General features: G+C 35.3%; 1 pseudogene; it reads right to left on the reverse strand.

Moving 5' to 3' along the window:
• Positions 1-7,549: 7,549 nt before the first annotated feature.
• Positions 7,550-8,497, reverse strand: LOC119524716 (annotated as a pseudogene).
• Positions 8,498-10,319: the final 1,822 nt, after the last annotated feature.

Raw genomic sequence — 10,319 nt, forward strand, 5'->3', positions numbered from 1 at the left:
ATTAAAACACCATAATTACATGGAACCTTGAATAGCAGGTGTGATCCGGTTTGTTTGCACAGTTTAGCATGAAATCACAATACATCCCAGAATAATTTGGTCAGGAAATAAAAAGTATTTGCAAAGCCCCCTTGAGGTCCTGGGGAAAAATATGGAAACATTTAACTTCCACACCTGGGGAATTCCTGATATTCCCACAAGCATTGGGGACTACCATTATGGAAGGTCAAGTCCTTGATCATGGGGGGGCTTGCCATCATGAAGCTTGTTACTGCAAAGGAGAGGCTAAGCCTACTTAAAATTGTGCCTAACAGTCACCCCCAGAGAACCTCTTTTGGTGCTCATATGTGGCCTGTCTCTCTCCAAGCCTACCCATCAGGTAAACTTGCTGACCTCCCACCTACATGGGACATGACTCCCGGGGGCTTAAATCTTCCTAGCAATGGGGGCATGACTCCTGGAGATGAGCCTGGGCCCAGCATTGTGGGATTGAGAAATCCTCCCTGACAAATATGGGGAAGAGAAATTAAGCAAAATAAAGTTTCAGTGACTTAGAGATCTCAAATGGATTCTAGAGTTCATTCTGGATGTTATTCTTATGCATTATATAGATATCCCTTTTTAGCTTTTAGTGTATTAGGATAGCTAGAAGGAAATACCTGAAACTGTTGAACTGCAATCCAGTATCCTTGATTCTTGAAGATGATCATACAACTATATAGCTTACGTGGTGTGACTGTGATTATGAAAACCTTGTGACTCACACTCCCTTTATCCAGTGTATTGATACATGAGAAGTAAAAAGGACAAAGAGAAAATGAATAATAGAGTGGTGGGAAGAAGTGTGAGATATTTTGGGTGTTCTTTTATAATTTTATTTTTATTCTTATTTTTAGTTTTATGTTTTGGTATATTGAAAATGTTCAAAAAATTGATTGTTGTGATGTGTGCACAACTATATGATGATACTGTGAACAGTTGATTGTACACTTTGGATGATTTTATGGTGTGTGAATATATCTCAATAAATTACATTTAAAAAACCTTATTTGGATATATGGTTTCCAAATATTTCCTCCCATTGCATAGGTTGTCATTTTACCATAATGCTAAAGTACTTTGATACACATTTTAAATTTTTATGAGGTCCAATCTATTTTTCCTTTTGTTTCTTGTGCTTTGAGTCCACAATCCAAGAAACCATTGACTAACACAAGGTCCTAAAGATGTTTCCCTATGTTTTCTTCTAGGGGTTTTACAGTCCTGGTTCTTATATTTAAATATTTAATTCATTTTGTGTTTATGTTTTTATATAGTGTGAAGTAGGGGACTATCTTCATTCTTTTTCATTTGGAGATTTAATTTTCCCACCACCATTTATTGAAGAGACTGTACTTCCCCATTTGAGTGGCCTTAGCCCCCTTGTCAAAACTCAGTGGACCTTAATTTCTGAATGCTGAATTTGACTCCATTGATCTATATATCTATCCCTATGCTAGAACCACACTTTTTGATTACTGTAGCTTTGTAGTAAGTTTTAAGATAGATAGTGTGAGTCATCCAAATTTGTTCTTTTTCAAGAAAGATTTGGCTATTTGGTGTCCCCTATCTTTCCATATATATTTTATGATTGGATTTTCCATTTCTGCAAACAGGCTGTTGGAATTTTGATTGGGATTGCACCAAAACTGTAAATACTTTGGGTAGAAATGACATCTGAAAATTTAGTCTTCTAATCCATGAACACAGAATGTACTTCCATTTGCTTAGATCTTTGATTTATATTGATAGTGTCTTGTAGTTTTACAAGTACACATCTTTTTCATCTTTGGTTAGATTTATTTTTAGAGATTTCATTCTTTAACTGCAGTTGTAAATGGAATTTTTTCTTGATTTTTTCCTCTGAATTTTCAGTACTAGTTGTTCCAGTTTGCTAATGTTGCCATTATGCAAAATAACAGAATTGGATTGGCTTTTATAAAGGGGGTTTATTTGGTTACAAGTTTACAGTCTGAAGGCCATGAAAATTTCCAAATTAAGCATCAACATGAATATACCTTCACTGAAGGAAGGCCAATGGCATCTGGAAAAAATCTGTTAGCTGGAAGGGCATGTGGATGCTATCTGCTGATCTCTGCTTGTGTTCCAGCTCCCCTCTCAGCAACTGTGCAGTCTTCAAAATATTGCTCTTGGGGCATTTTGTCCACTCTTAGCTTCTCTGGAGCAAACAATGGCCTTGCATCTCCAAATTGTCAGCAAAGTCTGCTTTCAGTGGCTGTCTCCAAATTGACTCTCTCAGCTGCTCTGAGATCCTTCTGTTTGTGAGATCTTTTATAGGACTCCAGTGATTAAATCAAGATCCAACTTGAATGGGTGAGGTCCATATCTCAATATAAATAATTCAATCAAATGTTTCACCCACAGTTGATTGAGTTGCATCTCCATGGAAACAATCAAAGGATTCCAATATAATAAACACTAATATATCTGTCCCCACAAGACTGCATTAAAGAATATGGCTTTTGACAGGACATGTTATATCCAAACTAGCACACTAGTGTTTACTAAAATTGGTGATTTCTGAGTGTTGTTCCTGATATCTGCCACAATGCTGCATTCATTTTTTAACCCTAGTAGATTTGTTGTGGATTTTTCAGTATTTTCTGTATACATGATCATGTCTTCTGCAAATAGGGCTAATATATTTTTGCTTTCCAATTTAAATGATTTTAATTTCTTTTTATTGTCTAATTGCTCTGGCTAGCACTTTTAGTACAGTGTTGAATATCAATGGTGGCAGTGGGCATCCTTGTCTTTTTTCCAATCTTAGAAGGAAAGCTTTTAGTCTTTCCCCATTAAGTGTAATGTCAGCTGTAGGTGTAGCTATAGAAACTCTTCTTCTATTCCTTGTTTTCTGCACATTTTTATCCAGGAGGGGTGCTAGATTTTGCCATATGCCTTTTCTGCATCAACTGAGGTGATCATTTGTGATTTTTCCCCTTCATTCTCTTAATGTGGAGTATTGCATTAACTGATTTTCATATTCTGAATGAGTTTGTATAACTAGGATAAATCCTACTTGGAAGAGTTTGATAAATATTAATGTTAATTTTTAAATGTTTGATAAACTTCATCAGTGAATCCTTCCATTACAGGGCATTTCTTTGTTGGGAGGTTTTTTTGACTACTGGTTAAATCTCTTTACTATTTATTGGCTTATTGAGATCTATTTCTTCCTGAGTCAGTGTAGGTAGCTTGTGTGTTTCTAAGAATTTTTCCATTTCACCTAGGTTATCTACTGTGGGGGTACATGTTGTTCATAGTATCCTCTTATAGATCTTTTTGGTAGGTTTATTGAGATATATTCACACACCATAAATCTATCCAAGTTATACAATCAATGGCTCACAGTATTTTCCATAATTGTGCATTCATCATAAATTTTAGAACATTTTCATTTCTCCAACAACAAAAATTCCATAAACATTATATTCCCCTATTTTTGGCCCTTATTGTTGTGATGCAATTGTTACTACTTATGAAAGAATATTAAAACATTACTGTTAACTATAGTCCATCATTTGCAATGGTACATTTTCCCTATATATTACTCTATTATTAGTTCCTTGGAATAGTGACACATTTGTTCTAGTGCATGAAAGAGTATTTTAATATTTGAACTAATAATCACAGCTAACACCCACTAAGTATTCACTGTGTCATACAATCCCATGTTTTATCTTCTAGCTTTCCTTCTTGTGACTTACATGACTCTAAACATTCCCTTTCAACAACAGTCACACACATAATTCAGTGCTGTTAATGACACTCACTATAGTGTGCTACCATTACATCTATCAACTTCCATACATTTAAATTCAACCTAGTTAAAAATTCTGCACACATTAAGCACCTGCTCCCCATTCTTTACCCTCATTCTATCTCCTGGCAAATCATATTCTAGATTATTCCTCAATAAGTTTAATTATTATAATTAACCAATATTAGTGAGCTCATACAGTAATTTTCCTTTAGCGTCAGAATTATTTCAAACAACATAAATGTCCTGAAGATCCATCCATGTGGTAACATGCTTTGGGACTTCATTCCTTAATACTTAATAATATTCCATCATATATATATATATATATACACACACACACACACACACACACAATTTTGTTTATCCATTCATTGGATGGTAGACACTTCAGTTACTTCCATCTTTCAGAGATTGTAAATAATTCTGTTATGAACCTTGGCATGAAGTGTCTGCTCACATAATGCTTTCAGTTCTTCTGGGTATATACATAGTAGCCAGATTTCCAGAACATATGGAAGTTCTATACTTAGCTTCCCGAGGAACTGCCAAACCAACTTCCACAGCAGGTGCACCATTCTACATTGCCACCAGCAGTGAGTTAGTGTTCCTATTTTTCCACATCATCTCCAACACTTGTAGTTTCCTTTTGGTTTAATAGTGGCCATTCTAGTAGGTATGAAATATTTCATGGTTTTGACTGCATTTCTATATTAGCTAGTGAAGCTGAGTATCTTTTCATGCACTTTTTGGCCATTTGTATTTCCTCAATGGAAAGAAAAATGTCTACTGATATATTTTGCCAATTTTTAATTGGGTTCTCTTTTGATTTTTGAGTTGTAGGATTTCTTTATATATTGTGGATATCAAACCCATATAAGTTATGTGGTTTCCAAATATTTCCTCCCATTGAGTATGTTGTCTTTTTATTTTCTTGACAAAGTCCTTTGAAGCACAAATATATTCAGTCTTGAGGAGGTCCCTTTTATCTATTTCTTCTTTAAGTTCTTGTGCTTTGGGTGTAAGGTCTAAGAAGCACCTCCTAATACCAGACCTTGGAGATACTTCTGTACATTTCCTCCTAGAAGTTTTATTGCCCTACCTCAAATGTTTAGGTCTTTGACCCATTTTGAGTAAATTTTCTTATAAGGAGTGAGAGAGGGTCCTCTTTCATTCTTATGCAAATGGATATCCAGTTGTCCCAGCATCATTTCTTGAGACTGTTTTGTCCCAGTTGAGTGGACTTGGCAGCCTTCTCAACAATCAATTCACCATAGATGTGATGGTCTATTTCTGAACTCTCAATTTGATTCCATTAATCAATATATCTATCTTTGTCCAGTAGCATGCTGGTTCAGTCACTGTAGTTCTGTAATATGCTTTAAAGTCAGAAAACTGTGAGTCCTCCCCCTTCTTTTTCCTTTCTTATGATGTTTGGGGCCCTTGCCCTATCAAATAAATTTGATATTTGGCTTTTCCATTTCTGCAAAATAGGCTGTTGGAATTTTGACTGGAATTGCATTGAATATGTAAATCAGTTTGGGTATAACTGACATCTTAACTATATTTTACCTTCTAATCTGTGAACATGGAATTCCCTTCCATTTACTTAGGTCTTCTTTGATTTCTTTTAGCACTGTCTTGTAGTTTTACATGTACAAGTCCTTTAGATCCTTGGCTATATTTATTCCTAGATATTTGATTCTTTTAGTTGCTATTGTAAATAGATTTTTCTTCTTGATTTCTTCCTCAGATTTATCATTACCAGTGCATAGGTACACTACTGAATTTTGTATGTTGACCTTCTATCCCACCTCTCTGCTGAACTGGTTTATTAGCTCTAGTAGCTTTGTTGTAGATACCTAAGAACTTCCTATATATAGGACAATAGTAAAATTTTACTATTTCCTTTCCAATTTATATGCCTGTGGTTTCATTTGCTTGCCCAACTGCTCTAGCTGGAACTTATAGCACAATGTTGAATAACAGCAGTGACAGTGGACATCTTTGTCTTGTTCCAGATCTTAGAGGGAAAGCTTTCAATCTTTTGTCCTTTAGTATGATATCTGTTGAATTTTCATATATGCCCTTTATTGTGTTGAAGAAGTTTCCTTCTTTTCTTATTTTTTGAAGTGTTTTTACCAAGAAAGAATTTTGGATTTTTTCAAATGTCTTTTCTGAGTACATCAAGATGATCATGTTGTTTTTCCCTTTCAATATTTTTTGGAGTTTTTAAATGCTATGTTATTGAAATATATTCACACACCATATAATTCATCCAAAGTAGACAATCAGTGGCTCACAGTATCATCATATAGTTGTGCATTCATCACCACTATCAATTTTAAAATATTTTCAGTACTTCAAAGGAAAGAAAAAAAAAATAAAAGAATTTAAAAACACCCAAAACTTACCCATATTCTATAGCTATACAATTTTATAAAAAATCAAGCCTACTGGATTAAAGTTCAACAATTTCAGGTATTTCCTGCTAGCTATTCTGTTACACAAGAAACTGAAAAGAAATATATATATAATGAGTCAGTACTCATAACTGTTTATTGGAATCTAATTTCTCAGTTACACCTCCTCCTTCTCATTTGATTACTCTCTCAGTCTTCAGGGATATCTAGGCAATGACCATTTTATCTTCTTTGTGCTGGAAAAGGGTGTTGACTTTTTGGGTAGAGGAATGAAACTGGGTGATATTCTTGTCTCTCATATCTCTCTGGTACCTCTGGGTTTCAGGGCTTATTTCACATAGGAGTAAGCTGGAGGCCATAAATTTCTGAAAATTTAAATGATTTTCTTGGTTTGAACCACCCTTGCATACTTGAGATAAAACCCACTTGACCATAGTGTGTGATTCTTTTAATGTACTGTTGGATTCAATTTGCAAGTATTTTTGAGGATTTTTGTATCTATATTCATTAGAGAGACTGGTTTATAATTTTCTTATCTTGTACTATCATATCCAGCTTTGGTATTAGGGTGATGTTAGCATCATAGAACAAATTAGGTTGTGTTCATCTCTCCAATTTTTTGAAGTGTTTGAAAAAGATTGGTATTAATTCTTCTTGGAACTATTAGAAAAATTCACCTGTGAAGCCATCTGATCCTGGGCTTTTCTTTGTTGGATGGTTTTTGAAACTGATTCAATCTCTTTATTTGTAATTTGTCTGTTGACATTTATTTCTTCTAGAGTCAGTCTAGGTTTATCATGAATTTCTAGGAAGCTGTCCATCTCATCTAAGTTTTCTAGTATTTTGACATACAATTGTTTATATCATCCTCTTTTGATACTTTTTATTTCTGTAGTGTAAGTAGTAGTATCCCCCTTCTCATTTCTTACTTGATTTATTTGCATCTTTTCTCTTTATTTCTTTTTCAGTCTACCTAATAGTTTGACAATTTTGTTGATCTTCTGCAAGAACCAACTTTTGGTTTCATTAATTCTCTATATTTTATTCTCAATTTCATTTATTTCTGCTACAATCATTATTTCCTTCTACTTGATTTGCAGTTAGTTTTCTGTTCTTTTTCTAGTTCCTCCAGGGTGCAGTTAGGTCATTGGTTTTAGCTCCTCTTTTCTTTTTTAATGTAGGCATTTAGGGCTATAAATTTCTGTCTCAGCACTGCTTCTACTGCATCTCATATTTTTTAAGAGAAGTAAGCCATCATGTCATCATTTCATAAATAAAACTACTTGAGTTGGGTGCTTTTTGATGACTAGTTAAAGAAACCAAATCCCATTTCCTCATCCAACTCCTCTGACTCTTCCTTTGCTTCAGCCTTGCCTGGGGCTGCAGTGGCAGCTGGAGGAGCAGTGGTGGCAGTGACCACAGGAGCAGCAGCCACAAATGCAGATGGATCAGCCAGAAAGGCCTTGACATATTCAGCAAGTGGGGAGGTATAATCAGTATCTACAAAGCCAGAACTCATGTCTATGCATTAGCGATAGAATGGGAAAGTGATGTTATAGATGGGAAACCCATCTGCAGACATATGCTGGCAACATTGTGAACACCATCCAGGAAGCAAGAATGCAGGGTTTCCTCTGTGATATCAAGTGCTTCAGGGTTGTAGATGCTGCCTTTGTCAAACACCTGCTGGATGATCAGCCCAAAGGGGAAGGAAGATATGTTCAGCATGTTAAGCATAATGCCTTCACTGGCTCCCACTTTGTCCCCAGTCTATCAGCAGCACATCACTCAAGATTTCAATGGTACCCCTGGAGATCTTAGTGGTGATGCCTAAAGCCTGGAAGAAAGAGATATTCTCAGGCCCCAGACCAGTATTATGGGCAGGAACAGTGACTTCAAATGGGGCAATGGCACTGGCAGAGGTGGCAGCTGGCACCTTGTTGGCCATCAGCATGTCCCTGATCTCAGTGAGGTCCTCCTTGGTGAGCACAAATCCTTCATTCCCCTGGATATGAGGGAACAGTTTCTTCAGGGCCAGGTTGTTTTCCAGATGCCCTCAAATGGCCTTGTGCGTCATGGTGCTTTTGCCCATCAGCACCATAGCTTTCCCACAGAGGAGCATATGAATCTGCTGCAGCTGCTTGGAGACCACATTGTCTGCTCCCACAATGAAGCATTTTGGCTAATCATCCAAAAGTTGGATGATATTAATGAAGTAGGTGGATTTCCAGGTCACCCTATCTTCCCTGGTCATCACAACAGTGCATCAGTGATTGCCATGCAGGGTTTAAAGATGATGTCACTCTCAAAATATGTCTTCCAAGAGAGCATCCCACAAGTTTTGATATGTTCTCTTCTCATTTTAATTTGTCTCAGGATACTTACTGATTTCTCCTGCAATTTCTTCTTTGGCCCATATTGTTTAAGAGTGTGTTGTTTACCTTCCATATATTTGTGGATTTTCCAGTTCTCTGTTATTGTTTTCCAGCTTCCTTGCAATATGGTCACAGAAAGTGCTTTGTAGAATTTCAATCTTTTAAAATTTATTGAGATATTTTTGTGACACAATATGTGGTCTTTCCTGGGAGATTCTTGAGCACTTGAGAAGAACGTATAGCCTCTATTTTGGGGTGCAATATTCTGTATGTCTCTTAGGTCTAGTTCATTTATCACAGTATTGAAATTCTTTGTTTCCTTATTGATATTCTGTGTAGATGCTCTATCTATTGATGATATGGTGTATCGAAGTTTCTAACTGTTATTTAGAGAAATCTATTTCTCACTTCAGTTTTGCCAGTGTTTGCCTCAGGTACTTTGGGGAACTATGGTTAGGTTTGTAAATATATATAATTATTTCTTCCTAATGGGTTGCTCCTTTTATTAATATGTAGTTTCCTTCTTTGTCTCTTGCAACAGTTTTGCATTTAAAGTGTAGTTTTCCCAATATTAGCATGACTATCCCAGCTCTTTTTTGTTTATGGTTTACAATGATTAACTTTTTCCAATCTTTCACTTTTAACCTATTTGTTTTCTTGAGTTTAAGGTGTGCCTATTGCAGACAGCATATTTCAAATCATGCTTTTTATCCATTCTGCCATCCTATGTCTCTTGATTGGGAATTTAATCCATTAATATTTGATATTATTACTGTAAAGGCAGTACGTGCCTCCACCATTATATCCTTTGGTTTTTATATGTTCTATCTTATTTTTGTTTCTCTTTTTTACCTTTTTAGTTACATTTATTGATAATTTTCTTTTCTATAATTGACTCTTAGCCTTTCTCCTGTCTTTGCCTTTCAGCCCACATAACTCCTTTTAGTATTTCTTGTAGAGTAGGTCTCTTTTTGACCAACTCTCTGTTTCTGTTTATCTGTGTATATTTTAAACTCTCCATTGTTGAAAGATGGTTTTGTCAGATAAATAATTCTTTTTTAGCTGTTTTTCTCTTTCAGTTCCCTAAAGATACCAAAGCACTTTCTTCTTGACAACATAGTTTCTGATGAGCAATTGGCACTTAGTCTTATTGAGGATCCTTTTTATGTGATAGCTCATTTTTCTTTTGATTTCAGGATTCTTTACTTTTCTTTGGTATTTGACATTCTGATTATGTGTCTCAGAGTAGGTTTATTAGGATTTATTCTTTTTGAAAAGTGTTGCACTTCTTGGACATGTATATTATGTCTTTCATAAAAGTTGGGAAATCTTTGGTCATTAGTTTCTCAAATATTCTTTCTACTCCCTTTCTCTTCTCTTGCTCTTTTTGTACACCCATGACACATATGTTTACATGTTCTATACTATAATTCAAGTCCCTTTGTACCTGCTCTATTTTTTTCTATTCTTTTCTCTTTTATTGTGTCTGTAAGATTTTTATTGTTCTGTTTCTAGTTCACTGATTTTTTTCTGCATATTCAAATCTGCTGTTGAATGCCCTTAATGCATTTATAATGTCCACTAATGTGGCTTTCATCACCATACTTTGTTATATTGACTTTTTTTTTAATCTTCATTTTATTGAGATATATTCACATACCACGCAGTCATACAAATCATACATTCGATTGTTCACAGTAC

Source organism: Choloepus didactylus, assembly GCF_015220235.1.
Source record: "Choloepus didactylus isolate mChoDid1 chromosome 11 unlocalized genomic scaffold, mChoDid1.pri SUPER_11_unloc4, whole genome shotgun sequence".
Taxonomy (NCBI): Eukaryota; Metazoa; Chordata; class Mammalia; order Pilosa; family Megalonychidae; genus Choloepus; species Choloepus didactylus.